Below are 18,658 nucleotides of genomic sequence, written 5' to 3' on the forward strand. Positions count from 1 at the left end.
AAAATTAAAGATAGCATATTTTAAGTTGGGTGCCTGAAATCCTTGCTTAGTCACATAAATAATTACCTGATATTTAGGCTTGGTGATGATATCACTGTCTGTGTGGTTGTTCAGCACATTTGTAAGTTGCTAGGTTGATACTCAGGTGCTCAGTTTATTCACAGAGCAGGCACACATAACAAAGGCAATACACTCCCAGCCATATTCTACCAGTATATCCCAATCTCACCAGAAAGGGTCCTCGAGCTGATTTTTGGTCTCAGCCATGGGTCTCACAAGAGCTAGTTGAAGGCTCCTGTGCAGTCCTGGGGCTGGCACCCACAATCAGTGGATTGTGGATCAAAGCCCTGGGACCACAGTTGATCATATTATCCCCAGGGAGCAGTCCCACATTAAGGCAACACCTTACTTCCTACAATCAGGAGATAACCCTCCTTGGGAAAGGTGTAACTTGACTACCATACTAGTGCATTTAGCACACGTTATTTTGCTTGAATGCTCATAGGTTAGTGTTTTAAATATGGTTACCATGTGGTAAGTGTAATGTATAATAGTTCCTTAACTGTTAATCCAAATGTGAGCTACAGATAAGAATTTACTTTCCTTTGGTAGGCCCCAATTTTGCATACTTACATCTGTATCAGCAGTCTGGACTGCCTCTAATCCTTCCTGGGTCTTTTATCACATTGTCAAGGGCAGTGGTGCTCAAACAGCTTATTAACATTGTTCCTTTTCTGGTAAAAGTATAACTGATAAGAACAAGCTCGTAATGCTAATAAATGCTGTCTTACTCATTCCCTCTTTTGGACTTCCTAGAGCTTATCTTACTTGTATAGACTCGGAATTATCTGACGTCAGGAATGTCTTTGCCTTTTACAGTGTTTAGTTTATTGTCGGTGGTAAATAAATAATGATCTTCTTGATGCTTTTGCCATTTGCTCCTTACTTTCTACCCGTGTTTCCTGCTTTACTGCTTTACTGTTGTATCCTTCCAACTACTAAAATAACTGATGGCGGGAACTGAATTATTTCTCCTCCCTCCATTTAGTCTTAAAGTAATGGCACAAAAACTCCGTTTGATTTCAGCTGATTAAACTACCCCATTTACCTAATTTTAACTACCTGATTTTAACAAAGGAGATTTCTGACTCCCTCAAAATGGCTGATCACCAAGAAAAATGCAGAAAAAGGTGGCTTTTCTCATTTTAAGGAGAAAAACACAGGAAACAGTGGGTTTTCCCTTGCAGGCTGGCAGACTTCAAGGGGCTGGGGAGTGGCTGGAGGAGAGCAATCAGGCAAGGGAGATCATGTGCCTGCCAAGCAGCATGGAGAGCAGCTCCCGCAGCTCCCTGCAGGTAAGTCGGGGGTGGTGGGTGGGATTGAGGCCCCCATAATAAGGGAGGGAGGGAAGGAGGAAGAAAAGAGTTGGGCAGGGCTGGGTGTGCTGCCCAGCCAGGGTGGTGCATGGGGCCCAGGGCTGGGGTGGGAATGTGGGATGGAGCCATGGGTAGCTCGTCCAGGGGGCAGCGAGGGGGCTGGTTCTCCGCCACAGTGTACACTCCTGGGAGGGGCATGGGGGGCATGTGCCAGCCAGATTTGTGCATGGGGCAGGGGTCGATGTGGGCCAGGGACCCAGGTCTGTAGCCCCTTGCCCCCCACAGCAGTGGCTGAGCCCTGGCTGCTGTTTGTGGGAGGCAGCGGTGCTGTGGCCCTAGCAGAGCATGAAACCCGGCTCCCCCTCCTCTGTGGGCAGTGTGGCTGGAGCAGAGCCTAGTGGAGGGGGGGTGGATGGGGACTGGCGGTTGCAGGCTCTGGGCTCCCTGCCCTGCTGCCCTCCCCCTGGGGACCTCCATGGCCTAGTGGGTGGGACCCTGCACAGCAGGGCAGAGTGGGATGGGGAGGCCTGGTGCCACTGCCAAGAGCCCTGCGCCACTATGGCGAGGCACCCCCTGCCCACCAGGCAGCAGCAGGGGGCACAACTCTGCACCACCACCTCTGCTGCTGCCAGGTGAGCAGGGCTCTTGGCAGTGGCACTGAATCTCTCTGCCCCATTCTGCCCTGCCATGCCGGGTCCTGCCCAGTGGGCCGTGGAGGCCCCCGGGGGAAGGGCAGCAAGGTGGGGAGTCCCAAGCCTGCAGTTGCCAGCCTGCATCTACCCCCTGCCATCCAATAGGCTCTGCTCCAGTGACGCCATCTGTGGGGGATGGAAAGCCAGGCTCCATGCTCCACTTGGGCCACAGCAGCCACCACCTCCCATGTGTGGCAGCCAGGGTGGGTAGGGGGCTGTAGACCCAAGTTCCTGGCCCCATAGCCCTGGCAGCTGGGGGCCGCCTCTGGCAGGGCTGGGGTGGAGGTAGGGGGCTGTGGGTCACAAGTGAGTGGTGCCAGCTGGGGGAGGGCTGTGGGTTGGGAGTGAGGGGCACCAGTGGGGCTGGGGGAATGAGGGTCTGTGGTTGTGGAGTGAGGGGCACCAGCATTGTCCGGGGGCTCTGGGTGGGGAGTGAGGGACAATGGTATGGGCAGGGCACTGGCTAGCTGGGTTCTTCAGGGCCACAAAGCTGGTGGGGAGGACACACAGCTGCAGCTGGACCTGCATCCTGGTGAGCAAAGGGGGCAGGGGGAGCTGTGATTTTCCATAATAAAAAATGCAAAATCAAATGCCAGTATTTATAGGTATTTATAATTTATTTTATTATAATGATTGATGCACTGGTAGGCTTTTGTATTCATTTAAAATTGTAAATATATCAATAAAACATTGTGTTCAACTGATAACTATACACATACACACATACAGAGTGGCATTTCATTTTAATTGTAGAAAAATGCAGATTTTGCGTTTTTTAATCAGAGAATTTGTGTGTGTGTTGTTTTAAATTGAAAAAATTGCAATTTTAAAACAGAGAAAACCAGAATCCCTGCTGATCACCTATCCTAGTTTTGCAGGGTCTCCTACCATAGTAAACCCTTTGAGGTGGTGGCAGCCTCAAAGGTCAGGTAGTACAAATCAGCCAAGCACTGATTCAGTTCTGGTAATTTTTTGATGAGCACATGCTTGCACTGTGGGTCCATAACATAGTTCATCCCCATAAAATCCTAGACTTTATGGCTTTGGAAGCATTAATTCATGTCTTAGCAACATCCCTCACTGATTATTGTAATTCTTTGTGTGCTGTCTTGCCATCTGCCCACCTAAAGAAATTACAGTCCCATTGAATTCTACTGACAGGATCCTGAGTCAAACTGAGAAATATGAGAATACTTGGGAACTTTTCTGCTCGGCTGATGCTTAGATTTTTTTTTTAAACACTAGCTCAGAAAACACAAACCTCTTCCAGAATGACATAAACTAAACCAAAACAACCAAAACTAAAAACCAAATCAAAACAGATAGACAAATGACACCCCTGTTACACCAAATGAAAGGCCAAGACAGATTATACATTTATGTTTTTTTAATGTGCTATATATAAACATGTGCTGTATACCTGTGTGCTGTATAAAAAACAAGAGGACCACAGGTGATGAAAATCTCTATACTGGTATAACTTACTTGAAGCCAGTATAGTTACCCAGGAAAAGATCTTGGTTAAAACTGCACCAGTTTAAGTCAACTGTTGTACAGGTCATTTGTCCACTTCTATCCTTGAGATGTATTATTAAATGCAAACAGGCTCCCACACCATCTAGTGGCAAATCGTTGTAACAGCACAAACTGTGGCAGCCACCCCAAGCAGCATCAGTTCTGGATGTTTTTGCATGTCACTGATATCAATGATCAAGGTTTTTGTCCCCATTGTACACCAGCTACAATAATCAAAACTCAAAACGGTATCAATTTCAGGTTCAAGAGGTCTTCAGAGCATCCAAACTTTCCTGATTTTACTTCCTAAAAGTTGGTTGCCTTAAGAGTTAGGGACTTTGCTTGCCATGCTCAAGGGAAGCTAGGCACCTCCCCTTATTTGGAATTTACTCTTGGTTACCCTGACTTGATGCTGGCCACTCAAACTAGGTGAGACCTTTCCTTTCTCACAATAAACAGAAGGAGCTTGTAGTCTCTTTATAGGCATTGTCTCTACAATGTGGGATATGCAGGTTCAACTCTTGTCCTGTGCCTTATTTGGAAGGCAGGTTTTAACTCGTTTTCTCTCACCTAAGTGAGTGACTTCACCCCTGGGCTCTAAGATGATTTATGCTTTTGCCACAATATGGAAACAATAAGTACAGCAAAGACTGGAGACTTGCTACCAGATTACAGATTGAGTGCTAGGTTATCTACTTACCTTTCCTGGCCAAATTAATATGCTGTTATTTTAAGTTCATATAAAGATTTTAAACATCATTTACTTCATGTGGTTGCTTTGGGGAGGGAGACTCTTGTGGGGAGATATAGAACCAAACACAGGGTGTTCAGGTCTCAGTACCAAAAGGGAAGTTTTTGCATTGGACTATGCTAGAGGCATGTAAAAAGCTTGTCATGTTCCAGAAAATAACAAGCTGCTTGTTTTACTGCCTATAGCATTATAGTGGTCTTGCTTTTATAAGACTATTGGAGATGGTTTATTTATCTAAGAGTACCTCATCATGTTTCTTTATTTTTATTCAGTTTGAATTATTTTACTTATAAAATCATAATAAAGTGAACAAATATAGTCAACTAATCCAGAGAAGACAAAAGAGCAAACAGAGCAGTTTTACCCATCTTTGGTGTAGAGGCTGAAGCTACAGGCTGCCGGTTACTCAAATGATACTTGGGCACTTAGTAGGATTTTTAACTCTCACTATATGCCTAAGCAAGGTCCTAGCAATTCAAATTTCTCCTTCAATAAAATGTTGTGTTTTATCATATTGAGTAAGGAATGTATTTTACATTAGACCAAGAAAAATAATTTTGAAAAAAAGCTCTTCATGAGAGAGTATGGTTGTGTTCCTTTTCTGTGAGTCATTCTGCACTGAGTTAAATACAAACTGGTTCCTGGTTTCTATAGGACTAGGAACAGAAATTACACATAAACCAATATAAGTAATTGGAAACTGCTCCAAATCTGTAATGCAACAGAAGTTCAGTGCACATAAACCACTTTCAAAATGACTGATTTAAGGTAAATCTGGAGGGATGTAGTATCAGACGTGTCACAGCAGATACTCTTGTGATGCAGATATGTGAAAATCTCTACTTTCATCAGGACGCAAGCTGCAGTTATACATCCTTCCTCTTAAACCACCTGGGTCCAGGAACTTACTAATTAGGATGGACACATTTGTAGTTAGAGAAATAAATGTTACATGAACACATTTTACAATAGTATGCATTGTTTTTGTGTGCAGAATGGCTTGTTCCTCATCTTTGTTCCTGATTCACAAAAACAAAAAAAATCCCTGGGAAAGGCCCTTGTTTCCAGACCTATGTTGTGAAAAACTCTGAGACTTTTGCAAGCTTCATAATATGCACCCCATGTTATGGCATATTGCATAAACTTTATTCCATGTTTTATGTCATGCATTTTTATATAACCCTCTGTCCACTATGTCCTGTGACTTATTGTGTTAAGAGCATGCTCATAACCATACTATGCACTCTTTAATCAAAACACTCTACAAATGTGGGCAAGAATTTTCCCATTTTATAATTGGGGAAAACAAATCACAGACAAGATTAAGGGCCTTGGCCAGTGTCTCTAGTGGGTTATGGAATAGAGAAGATCCCACACAACTTACTGATTCGTTTGATGCACTGGCTGGGGAAATTTTTAGCTGCTTGCATGACTTCACAATGATTATACTCTTAATTCATACAACACAATTTTATTTTAAAATTCTTTGCTACACATATAACACTGCTTAGCTTTAAGAAATACCACAAACATTAAGAACACAATAACTACATATATCAGAAACAATGCTCCAAATGCACTTCCTTCCCAAACAATGGTATAAGAATTAGTATTACAAAAACAACTACAATTACAACTCAAAGTTAAATTTGAATCAATACTATTATTTTTCATAATATACTTACAATCCTAGAATTCCGAGAAGCCAAACACCTAAACATGATTTCATTCCTCAGTAGTACTATTTAATGGGCTTGCCTCAGCAGTACGGTTCAATGGGCTCACCTCAGCAGTATGGTTCAATGGGCTGGCCACAATACTGATAGGACTAAGTCCCCTTCCTTCAGTCCTTTTCGGGCGCTCCGTGGCTTCAGCGTGAACTAAGAGATTCGTGTTCACGGAGAGGGTGGTTCAGGTGATCAGTCTGATCCAGCCTACACTTGCGATTCTTCCTTCATTGATCTGCAAGTGAAGTTACCTCCAAATTGGGATAGTAGGTTACAGTTTTTATTGAGTGAGTTGCCATCTTGGGCCCCTCCTACCCAAATCTGTCACTACTCCCAAATTTGGGCTCGGATCTTTCTTAACAGATTTCTGCTGGGTTCAGTTTCTTTGGGGAATTTCCACACCGCTGCAGTGACCTTTCTTTCCAATCTTTTCAAAGGCTCCTAGGGTTTGATTTCTCAGAATGTGGGATGTTTGCTTAAGGGTCGTTTTATGTTAACCTTGTTAAAGGCCTCTAGAGATAAAATTCAAGAGTTAAGACTTTGAGCAAAGCCCGGACCTTCTGCACGTAGGCCAAAACAATGGCCTAGATAAGAAGATGAATCTTTGTCTTTTTCTAAACTGGCTAATGGGCAACTATTACAAACATTCAAACTATTACATTCAATATGACAGCCAGAGTGGCAGAATCAGGAATGGAAGATAGAGCAGCCTACAATTTGCTTTCACTTTAAGGCTAATGGCTACCTTCCCTAGCACTGGGAGTCACAAAAAGACACATCCTGTCATTCCCTGCCTCTTTTTCCCTGTTATCCCAGCCTTGGGGAGAATGTACTTCAGCCAGGTTAGAGGATCTGGGTTTCCTTTGATTTTGCAGCTTCTGTAGAAACATGAACACTTGCCCATAAATTTGAGTGACTAGCATTAGCATTTTATTTATTGGAAAGAATGACTACCCTTTTTGCTGATGGTTTTGAAATGCAAAAGAGAGAATTGAATGCTGGCGAATTTTTAGGGGTTGTACTCATAAAGAATGTGACTTGGGAGTCTTGTGTAACAGAATGATGAAGTACGTTTAATTTTCACAGTGGTGTGGAATTAAAGGCTGCCTGAACTTCTGCTAGAGGGAAAAAAGATCCGTTGAAATTGAGAGACACTTTTCACCATGTTTTATCATTTATTGCTAAGGGTAATTTGCTTTGAAGGCAAAGAGGTTTTGGATAAGTTGTGCCTACAACTAGTGATTTTTTTAGACCGAATACAGAAGATATATCATGAGCACAGAGATAATACATAAAAGCCAAGGATGAGATAATATAAAATCTTAACTGGAATCAAAATTTTCATTCCAAAGGTAAAGAGAACTTAAATTTTAAAAAGTAGTAGTCACATGAGAGGTTTTTCTGTGTAGTTGACTAATTAACTGCACAGTAAAAATCTCAGCATCTACACGTGTCCCTATTAGGGCACACAAAACTAATAAACTCTACAGCAGGGTCGGACTTATAAATATAAGTCCAACCCTGCTGCAGAGTATTTTTCATGTACAGCAGAGTGTGTGTAGACACTGACCAGCTGTCTGGGTCATGGGAGGCTTCAGTGCTGGGGCTGCCTGCTGGCTAGCTGTGTGCTGAAGCACTTTCATGCCCCAGCCAGCCCCTCCACAGCACATGGAGCCCGGTTGGAACAGCCCCAGGATGGCAGCCAATATCCTGAGCCACCTGCCTGCCGGGGCTGCTAGGACCCAGCTCAATGTGCTGTGGGCCGGTGCATGTGCAACCATATATCCAGGAGCTTCCAAGGGCATGCTTGCTGGCTCTATAGCTTTGGGGTTTCTACCTGCTGGCTACCTAAACAAAAGGTTGTAAGTTCAAGAGTAGATGAGGTCCCTATACTTAATGTGTGCAGGAGCATGCAAGAATTTTTACCCAGGTAAATGACAGGGGCTAGGACAGACTTAGAAACAAGGGGGCAGCATGGGCACCTACAGGAGGCCTCAAATGCCTCTACACAAATTCTCAAAGCATGGGGAATATGCAGGAGGAACTCACCTTCCTACTAGTTAGGAAAAACCCAGACCTAGTGAGGCTCATGGAAACCTGGTGGGATTCTACCCACGACTGGGCAGTGGACATCAAGGGCTACAGGCTGTACAGGCAAGACAGAGCAGGGAAAAGAGGAGGGGGTGTAGAGCTATGCGTCAAAGAGCAATACATGTCCTCAGTGATCAGGATGGAGTCAGAGGAGGGGCAAACTGAGGTGCTCTGGGTAAGAATGCAGGGGGGGCATGGGGAAAGGGACTTGATAGTGGGCATCTGCTACAGACCACCTCATCAGGGGGATGAGCTGGACCTGGAATTCTCAGGTCAGCTCACAGAGGCTGTAAGGACAGGGCACGTGGTTGTCATGGGTGACCTAAACTACCCAGACATCTTCTGGGAGGAGCAGTCAGCCAGGACCGACCACTCACGGAGGTTCCTAGCCAGGATACAGGACCTCCACCTGACCCAGGAGGTGCATAGTCCCACCAGGGGAAATGTCTTGCTGGACTCGGTCCTTGCCACAGGTGATGACCTGGTGTGGGGTTTGTGGGTCTCGACCACCTGGGCGACAGTGATCATCACCTGCTGGAATTTACAGCACAGGGTGGTGAAAGCAAGCAGCAAGGCAGAGGTCCTTGATTTCAGGAGGGCTGACTTCTGTAAACTAAGAAGGTTAGTAGGAGAGGCATTGGGGTCTCGGAGCTTCAATGAGATGGGAGTCCAAGACGGGTGGTTGTTTCTCAAGGAGATGATCCTCTGAGCTCAAAGGGAGTCAGTCCCAATGTGCACCAAGGGGGGCAGGAGTGCCAAGAAACCCCCATGGCTTGGCAAAGGCATCCAGGGATGCCTAAGGGCAAAAAAGGAGGCGCACAAACAGTGGAAGCAAGGAGCTATCACCAAGGAGGAGTACACCTCCATTGCTCGGGACTGCAGGAAGGCTGTTAGGAAGGCCAAGGCAGAGATGGAGCTAGGGCTAGTGACCAGACTTAAGGAAAATAAAAAGTCCTTTTTCAAATACATAGGAAGTAAGAAGAAGACACCAAGTAATATGGGCCCCTACAGGATAGGTTTGGCAATCTGGTGACTGCGGCAAACAAAAAAGCTGACCTCTTTAACAAATTCTTTGCCTCCATATTCCTGAATAGGGACCGGGACATCTTGCCCACTAGAATTGCTGATGGACCCAGGGGAGGCATCGCCATGCTTAGGGTCAGGGATGCCTAGTTAGGGAACCTTTGGAGGGGCTGGACCTATTTAAATCAGTAGATCCAGATGCTCTTCACCCAAGGGTGCTGAGGGAATTGGCGGGGGTCATAGTGGGGCCCCTGGCATGGCTCTATGAGCACTTGTGGGGCACTGGCCAGGTATCAGAAGATTGGAAAAGGGCCAATGTGGTCCGCATTTGCAAGAAGGGGTGAAAGGAGGACCCTAGCAATTACAGGCCAATCAGTCTTACCTTGGTTCTTGGGAAGACCTTTGAGAAAATCATCAAGGAGCACATCTGCAAGGGCCCAGCAGGGGAGGTAATGCTCAGGGGCAACCAACATGGGTTCATTGAGGCAAGTCCTGCCGGACTAACCTTGTTTCTTTTTATGATCAGGTCACAAAGTCCCTGGATGTGGGTGTTGGGGTAGATGTCGTCTTCCTGGACTTTAAGAAGGCCTTTGACACGGTTTCTCACCGCATTCTCTTAAAAAAATCTTGGTGACTGTGGCATTGATGCCAGTCAGATGGGTGGCAAACTGGCTAGATGGTCGCACCCAGAGAGTGGTGGTGGATGGGTCATTTTCGACCTGCTCGGATGTGGGCAGTGGAGTCCCCCAGGGCTTGGTCCTGGGGCCTGTAGTGTTCAACATCTTTATCAGCGATCTGGATGTGGGTGTGGAATGTACACTGTCCAAATTCGCTGACAACACCAAGTTGTGGGGCAAGGTGGACACGCTGGAGGGGAGGGACAGAATCCAGCTAGATCTAGACAGGTTCCAGATGTGGGCAGATGAGAATAGGATGGAATTCAACACAGACAAGTGCAAGGTGCTGCATGTAGGGAGAAGGAACCAGCAACACGTATAAGCTGGGGAACTCTTTTGTTCCACTGAAATCTTGGAGTGTATCTCATTCTATGTGCCTCACCACAGATGGGTAGCTTTGTTTCAAAGAAAGTGTGACCAACATTCACTCTTTTCAAAACTGGTCAGAACAAAAACAAGCTTTTGGTCTTTGTGGGGTCATGAGCCATCTTTCTGCTTTTGAGGCAGCAAGATTTCAAAGGTGAAAAAAAAAAAAGACGTATTAGGCAGACATGCAAGAAAAGAAATCAAATTATGGACCAGCTCATAAAGGGTTACATATAGTAACTGAAAAAATATAGTTTCCAATGAAAAAATAATAATAATTAGAAATAAAAATTCTGTTTGAGGCGCTTTTGTTATATACCATGTGTACACACACACACACAGATTCTTATTTTACATTTTATCTGGTTCTTTATAAGTTATTCTGTCTTTTACTGTGAACTACCTTGAGCCTTTTTGGAGAAGGGCAGCATAAAAATCACATCAGTCAACACATAAAGATACTGTACTGTTGTATGATGGGAATAGAGGAAAAAGTTGCACTACTCCTATTTTGCCACAGAGTGTCACTCTAGTTTCATGCTTTGTTTAGCTGTCCTGGTAGTTAATTAGATTGCTTAGATAGGATCGGGCCTCATAGGAAAGTAGGGCTGGGAGGAACCTCATGAGATCACCTAGTCCAGTCCCCAGATCTAGGCAGGAGTATCTGTGACTAAACTATTCCAGCCAAGTGTCTGTCCAACTGGCCCTTGAAAATTTCCAGGGATAGAGATTCCACAACTTCTCTGTTCCAAGGTTTGACCACCAAGGCTCACAGTTAGAAAGTTCCTCTTAATCTCCAGTCTAAATTTCCTCTGCTTCGTCTTGAGGCCATTGCTCGTCATCCTGTCCCCTGTGGTCACAGAGAAAAGCCCACTTCCATTCCTGCTCTGTTCAGGTATTTCCTAGATTTCCTAGACAGTAGGGCTGGAAGGGACCTTGGAAGATCGTTAAGTCCAGCCCCCTGACCGAGGAGCAAGAAGTCAGCTGGGGTAATAGGATCCCAGCAAGATAAGCATCCAAATTTCTCTTGAAGGTGTTCAATGTAGGTACTTGAACCTTCTCCGGTGGGACTTACCAGCTGATAGATGGTGCACTCCAGGGGTGGCAGTGGGGGTGCTTCAACTAAAGCTTGTTCACCATTTTGAAGCACGGGGATACCAACACATGAAACAGTACCTCCTTCTTCCAATGTACTCCAACAGAGTTAAAAGGTGAGGCCTTATTTTTTCCTGATCAGTACTCTGTAAAAACTGTCAGGTTGGGTATTTCCTTACAATGCCTAATAACCCAATAATTATTATTTAAAAAAAACCTCTGGTACTTCTCCTTTGCAAGAGTCTCATATACAAGGGTAGGATTTCCCCAGGGTGATAATAACTGGTAGCATTGTCAAGATATGGACAAAAGTTTTGCTTTCTGCCCATCCTGATGAGTCGTTTGTTGATTCTGCCTGTATTCTGACACAGGGCAGTTCATACTGGTCAGACATTTCTAGAGTTAGGTTACATGAACTCTCAATTGTATACCAGAAGCCAGGTCTGTTGAGTCACTGATGATAACTACATCTGCATATTTGAACAAACAAACAAAAAAATCCCTGAGAAAGGCCCTTGTTTCTCTAGGCTCTTGTCCTAGATTCTTAACTGAATACAATTTGAAACACAGAGGGCTCAGCCCTGCAATAGGAAATTGATGTTTCTAGTAAGGCAAACTAAATGAACTAGACTGTGGGTCAATGCTATCCCATTGGAAGATCTGGTTTTAAAGGAAGTTCAGAAAACCCACCTATAATGCCAAGGGCATGACAAGTGTAGTTTTCCTCCTGTACAGACATTCCTAAAGATTGCAGGCCCCCAACCTAGCCCATACATAGTCTTCCCTTTCAGTGTTTTCCATTAATTGCTTTTAAATCGGTTGAAATTTGAACTATTTTAGCCACTATTTCAGTTGCAGGCACTGAGTTTCACAGTTCAGGAGGGTAATGCATCTGCAAGTAGACGTGTGATTTTCAGATATAACTCTGTTCCTTTACCTTTTTGTTTAAAGACAAGCCCTGAAAGGAGGAAGATAATTTACTTCCACCTGTGGCATTTAGAGCTAGAGTTAACAGACCCACTGAGAATGCATACATTTTTGTTGCACTAAATAAGGGTGCAGACAGATGTGACATGAACTGTTCCAAGAATGTTATTGGTGGGAACTGTTTCACAATTGTCCCTGGACAGAAATGTCCACACGTACGCTGCTAAGGGGTCTAAGTAGAACTCATATCTTTTAGGAATTGCACTGATGTCAAAACGCCACCAGGAGGTGATAAGAGTACCCAGACCATCATGCAGCAAACAAAGGGCAGCAAACAGAGAAGGAATTTGCCTAGCCCTAGGGAGTTCTCCCCAAGAGGTAACCAGGGAGCAAGAGACTGTGAATATCCACGCATGTGTGTGTGTGTGTGGGGGGGGGGTAAGAACCCTGGTGTGGGTGTTTGGTGTGCAGGTTCTTGTGGTGTGTCTTCTCCCTCTTTTTTTTTTATCCTTATAGCATAGGTGTGCCCCAAGGAGCAAAGGAGGCACAAATGAAATCTGAGTCAGTGGTTGTGGCCTGCATGGGATGTGCCATGTTTGACCTTCCCAGAGGGTCAAGAGCAGTTCATCTGCACCAAGTGTAAACTGGAGGAGAAGATTCACAGATTGGAAGGACAGGTATCCATACTGTATTGCATCCAGGACCAGGAAGATTATTTGGACAAAAGTTATGAGAGGCTGGCCCTGGAGGGGCCAAAGGGCAATGAGGAGAAGTGGCAGCATGTGACTACTCAAAGAAGGAGGGCCCCCAGAATTGAAGAAGAGTGGATTGAAGTCAGCAACTGCTTTCAAACACTGCAATGAAGCTGCTGAGGAAGAGGCAGAGGAGAGGACATCTGCAGGCATCAGTCAGAGAAGGCAGCAGCTTAGAGAGCAGAAAGTGCAAGCCCTCAAGGACAGGTGCTCCAGGACCACTGCACCAAAAAGGAAGAGAGGAGTGGTGGTAGTTGGTGACTCTCTTCTGGAGGGGACAGAGACACGAATTTGTCATTCAGGTGTGCTGCCTGCCTGTAGCCTGAATTCAGGCTGTCACAGTGTCTGCCAAAGCTCATCCATCCTTTGGATCACTACCTCATCCTGCTTGTCTATGTAGGCACCAATGATACTGCCAGGAATGACACAGACCAGATCAGATGTGACTATGAGGCTCTTGGCAGGAGGATTAAGGGGCTTGGAGCACAAGTGGTGTTCTCATCAATCCTTCCTGTGGAAGGCAGGGGTCCAGGCAGAGACCATTGTAGTGTGGAAGTGAATGCATGGATGAGATGGTGGTGTTGACATGAAGGCTGCAGCTTCTTTGACAACAAGTGAATCTTTTTGGGAAGAGGGCTGCTATCAAGAGATAGGATCCATCTGATGAGAATGGGGAAGAGCATCTTTAGCTGTCATCTGGTCAACCTAATAAGGGGGGCTTTAAACTAGGTTTAATGGGGATCGTGATCAAAAATCACCAGCAACAGAGCATGTGGTCCAGAGGGGAAAGAACTCAAAGAACCAACTCAACTCTGGGAAAGGGCCAGAGAACTCCAGGACTGCAACAAGTGGCACAAAAACGAAGTGAGGAGGTTAAAATGCAAAATACATCTGATGCATGTATACAAATCTGAGAAGTATGAGGGAATAAACAAGATGAGTTGGAAGCTGCAGCCTGTGAAAAGAACTATGATCTGATTGGCATCACTGAGACTTGGTAGGGCAGCTGTTATGACTGGAATATGAACGTCAAGGGTTACACTCTGTTTCAGAAGGACAGGGTTGATAGAAAAGGTGGTGGTGTTGCCTTGTATGTCAAAAACACATAGACTTGTTTCCTGGTTCAGGAGGAAGAAGACAGCAAAGCAGAATGCATTTGGGTAGAGATGAAAAGTAAAAGAAGTGGCACCAATATAATGGTGGGGATTTATTATAGGCCACCTAATCAGGAAGAGGAGGTGGAGGAGGCACTTTTCAAGCAGGTGACAAATCTATTCAAAAGTTATGGGATGGTACTGATGGGAGAATTGAATTTTCCAGATAGTGCAGACACATAAAATATCAAGCCAATTCCTAACTTGTCTGGAGGACAACTTTCTTTTCCAGAAAGTGGAGGATACAACTAGGAAATCATCTATCTTGGATCTTGTCCTGACCAGCAGGGAAGAACTGGTGAAGGATGGGAAGGTGATGGGTAACTTGGGAGGAAGCTATCAAGATATGCTAGAAATCTAGATCTTGAGACAGGGAAGGCATGAAGTCAGCAAGATTAGGATGCAGTTAGGATGCAATTACGTTTCAAAAAGGAGGATTTCATCCAACTTAAGGAGCTAATAGGCATGGTGACATAGGAGGATAGATTGAAGGATAAAGGCATCCATGAGGTCTGGGAGCTTTTATGGGGCACAGTATTGGAAGCCTAACAAAAAACTGTCTTGACACAAAGCACAAGAAGAATGGCAAGAGACCAATGTGGCTGCACAAGGAGTTCCTAAGATGTCTCAAATGCAAAAGGAAAGCATACAGGCAAAGGAAGAATGGGCAAGATCACTGAGGACACAGACCAGGAAATAGCAAGAACCTGCAGGGACAGAATCAGTAAGGGAAAGATAAAGAATGAGCTGCACCTGGCAAAGAAGGTTAAGGGCAAGAAGAGGTTCTATAACTATGTTGGCCAGAGAAGAAGGACCAAAGAAGCTGTGGGGCCTCCGTTAATAAGCCAGAAGGAACTCCTAACTAAAGATACAAAGAAGGCAGATCTACTCAACAGCTACTTTGGCTCAGTCTTCACAAAGAAATGAAGCTGCCTGTCACCTAATAGGAATTATCTGGGTAAGAAAGGGGGCAAGCTGAGGAAGGAGATAATGAAAAAGACTGTCAGAGAGCTTCTGTTGGATCTGAATGCATTCAAGTTGGCTGAGCCAGATGAGCTTCATCCCAGGGTCCTGAACTGGAAGAGGAGATCTTGGAGCCATTGGCAATTATCTTCATGAAGTTGTGGAAGATGGGCCAGGTACTAGAGGACTGAAAAGGGGCCAGCCTCTTCAAAAAAAGGCAAGGAAGAGGACCCAGGGAACTATAGACTAGTTTGCCTCAGCTCAATACGTGGGAAGTTACTGGAGCATATCCTAAGGAAGGCCATTTGGAAGCATCTGGAAGAGGAAAGGCTGATCACAAGCAGCCAGCATGGATTTATGAAAAATAAATTGTCAAACAAACCTGATCTCTTCCTTTGACAAAGTAACTACTTGGGTAGATGAAGGGAATGCCTGTAGATATAGTGTATCTGGACTTCAGAAAGGCGTTTGACAAGGCCATGCATAACCTTCTCATTAAAAAATTGGAGAAATGAGGCCTGGATGAAACTGCTCCAAGGTGGATAGATAACTGGCTCAATAGCTGAATTATTCATGGTTCCATGTTAGAAGGACAGCAGGTTCTAAGTGGAGTCCCAAAAGGGTCTTTCCTGGACCCAGTGCTGTTCAGCATTTTTATTAGCAATTTGGATGCTAGCATAGAAAGCTTAGATTCATATTCATAGAAAGTAGGGGCTGGAAGGGACCTTGCGAGATTATCAAGTCCATAGGCAGGAAATCTGCACCACCTCTAGGGGGAGTCTGTTCCAGACTCTGGACACTCGGACTGTAAAGAAGTTTTTTCTTATGTCCAGTCTAAATCAGCCTTCCAGGAATTTGTGGCCGTTAGACCTTGTTATCCCTTGGGGAGCCCTGGTGAACAACTGCTCTTCCAGATCCTGGTGCACACCCCTTATATACTTACAGGCTGCCACCAAGTCCCCCCTGAGCCTTCTTTTCTCCAGGCTGAAGAGTCCCATGTCCCTCAGCCTCTCCTCATAAGGCTTGTCTTCTTGGCCTTTGGTCATACAGGTGGCTCTCCTTTGGACTCTCTCAAGCTTATCCATGTCCCTCCTGAAGTGGGGGGCCCAGAACTGGATGTAGTACTCCAGCTGTGGCTTCACTAAGGCCAAGTAAAGCGGGAGGATGATGTCCATAGTTTTGCTTCTTAGCAAGTTTGCAGACAACATGAAACTGGGAAGGATTGTGAATAGGTTGCAGGATGTGACTGCAATTCAGAAAGATCTCAACAGATTGGAAAGCTGGGCTAGAGCTAACAGGGTGAAGTTCAATGTGGACAAATGCAAGGTGCAAGGTGGACATTGGTTGTCATTGTTCACCTGCTTTACCTGTGGCAGGTTAGGGTGTTAGGTCAACATTGTATCAGGGTTGCAAGGAGTATTGTTTAGTTTATATTATACTTGCATGGGATAATTTGGATAGGGATGATCCTGCTTCAGGTGGGGGGCTGGACTAGAAGTCCTCTGGAGGTCCCTTCCAGCCCTGTTTTTCTGTGCCTCCTATGGGTCAGCTCCTGGAGTTTCCCTTGGTTCCTCTAGGTGAAGAGGAAGATGTGGACTGGGTTAGGGGGTTGGAGTGGAAGGGTGGCCAGGTGGTGGGGGGCTGTTTGGATATCTGCTTTAGTTCCCAAGGGGTTGGGTATTCTGGGCCCCTCCCTCCCAAGCACTCAGCTTTTCCAACTGCTCCTGTACATTGCATTGCCAACAATTGCACAGAGCTATGCGCACAGGGTGAAACCTGTAAAACAGGGCTGGCTACAGCACAGAGAGGAACAATTACCAGTTAGTGGGCTAATTCACTTCACATCAAGTATAGAATTGACCGCCATTCTGTTCTATTAAATACCCATTGTGGAATGGTTGTTCCCCCCCCACCCCATCACCACACAGCAACTGACAGGGGTTTACCTTACAGGTACAACCACCCAGCCACCACAAGCAGGGGCTGCAAAGCTCCTCCTCAAAATTTGGCTTCCTCCCTTCACCCTATTAGTTAACCTGGGATGCCTGCCCATGGTTCCTAAGAGGGAGGTGAAAATGACAGAGAGATTTCTGCTTCCCCATTTCTGCAGATTGTGGTTTCCATAACCAGCTGGGCAGTAGAAACCTGATTGCACCCCAGAGCATCCCCATTTTCCAGCTTGGGTTTGGAGGGGAAGAAGGAGCAGTGCAGTTTGGGATGCTCGGAGAACTGAACAGATGCTAGGCACAGAATGTTCTCTGTCTGCTCATAACATTAGACTGGTTCAAGGAAAACTGGCTCAAAATAGGATTGGATTTTCCCAGTGTGCTTTTGAGATGTTCCAGGAAGTTTAAGCCAATCTGAAGTGGCCTGTGCAAGTAGACCTTTGGGGTTTCAAGTGGATTTAGAACATTCTAAGTGCTACATCTGTCCACACCCTGAGCAGCTGTGATGTTGTTTAGAGCAGTGACTCTCTGCTGGAGTGTCACGAGATGTTTTTAAAGGTGCCACGGGATGCGAGGAGGCAAGGACTTGCCCCACCTCCCTCTGCCTGGAAGAGGAGGTAAGCCCTCACTGGTCCAGGCCCCTGTACAAGGAGGCAAGTGCTCACCTCTCTCCCCACCAACTGCCTAGCTTTTGTGTGGGGAGGTATGCATTGTAGTAAGTGAATTAGTTCTTGAAATAGGGTACTGTTCAGTTCAGAAGAGCTATGGAGGGGCCCTGGAGTCTCAAATGGTTGAGAACTGCTGCTTTAGAGAATCCCATGACCGGAGCGTCTGTAGATCTTTGGAGCAGAATTTCACATTTGGAATATTTATAGACAAGGTCACTTCCTGTAAACAGTAAGTATAAGTACTAAAGGTTGTGTTTATGAGTAGACCACTATCTACACGGAGCTAGATTTGGCTCTGCAAAATCTGGTTCAATGACAGAAAGAGAGATGTGAATTAAATGTAGAGACCTAAGAGAAATTATAGTGTTAACTGAAGTGGAATTTTTTGCATTAAAGACAAGGTGCGAACCTTATTCAAGTTAATGGGCTTCTGCAGCTTTGCATAGTTTTGAATCAGATCCTAAAATGGTGTGACTTCACCATCTGGTTTTTCACTTTCCTAGTTCCTAGTTTCCTGCTATTCACCGTGTCCTATAATAGCTGAGATAAAAATAAATTGTAAAATAATTCCAAGAATGCAATTAATAGAAGAGGTTGCAGTAAAAAAATAAATAAAACACTGCTTCTAAATGGAGGACTCCCTCACGAACTACATGCCTTCCTCTTAGAATACATAGGCCTGACTTTAAATCTCAGGCTGATTTTTGTTGGAATTATTCCTTTCTTGCACTGGAGTACTTAGCATCAGGTTAGATTAAAGAGGGTCACATTTGTCTATGGTGTAATGCTATGAAATTCAATATAGTCACATCAGGGATAAATACAGACCCCTGCATGTCATTTTGATTGAATGACTTCTAGTTGATTTTATTTTGTCTTGCCTTATTTTATATTGTCCTCAAATGACATACAAATCATTTTAAACATGATAAAAA

Source organism: Alligator mississippiensis, chromosome 1 (genome assembly GCF_030867095.1).
Source record: "Alligator mississippiensis isolate rAllMis1 chromosome 1, rAllMis1, whole genome shotgun sequence".
Lineage (NCBI taxonomy): Eukaryota > Metazoa > Chordata > Crocodylia > Alligatoridae > Alligator > Alligator mississippiensis.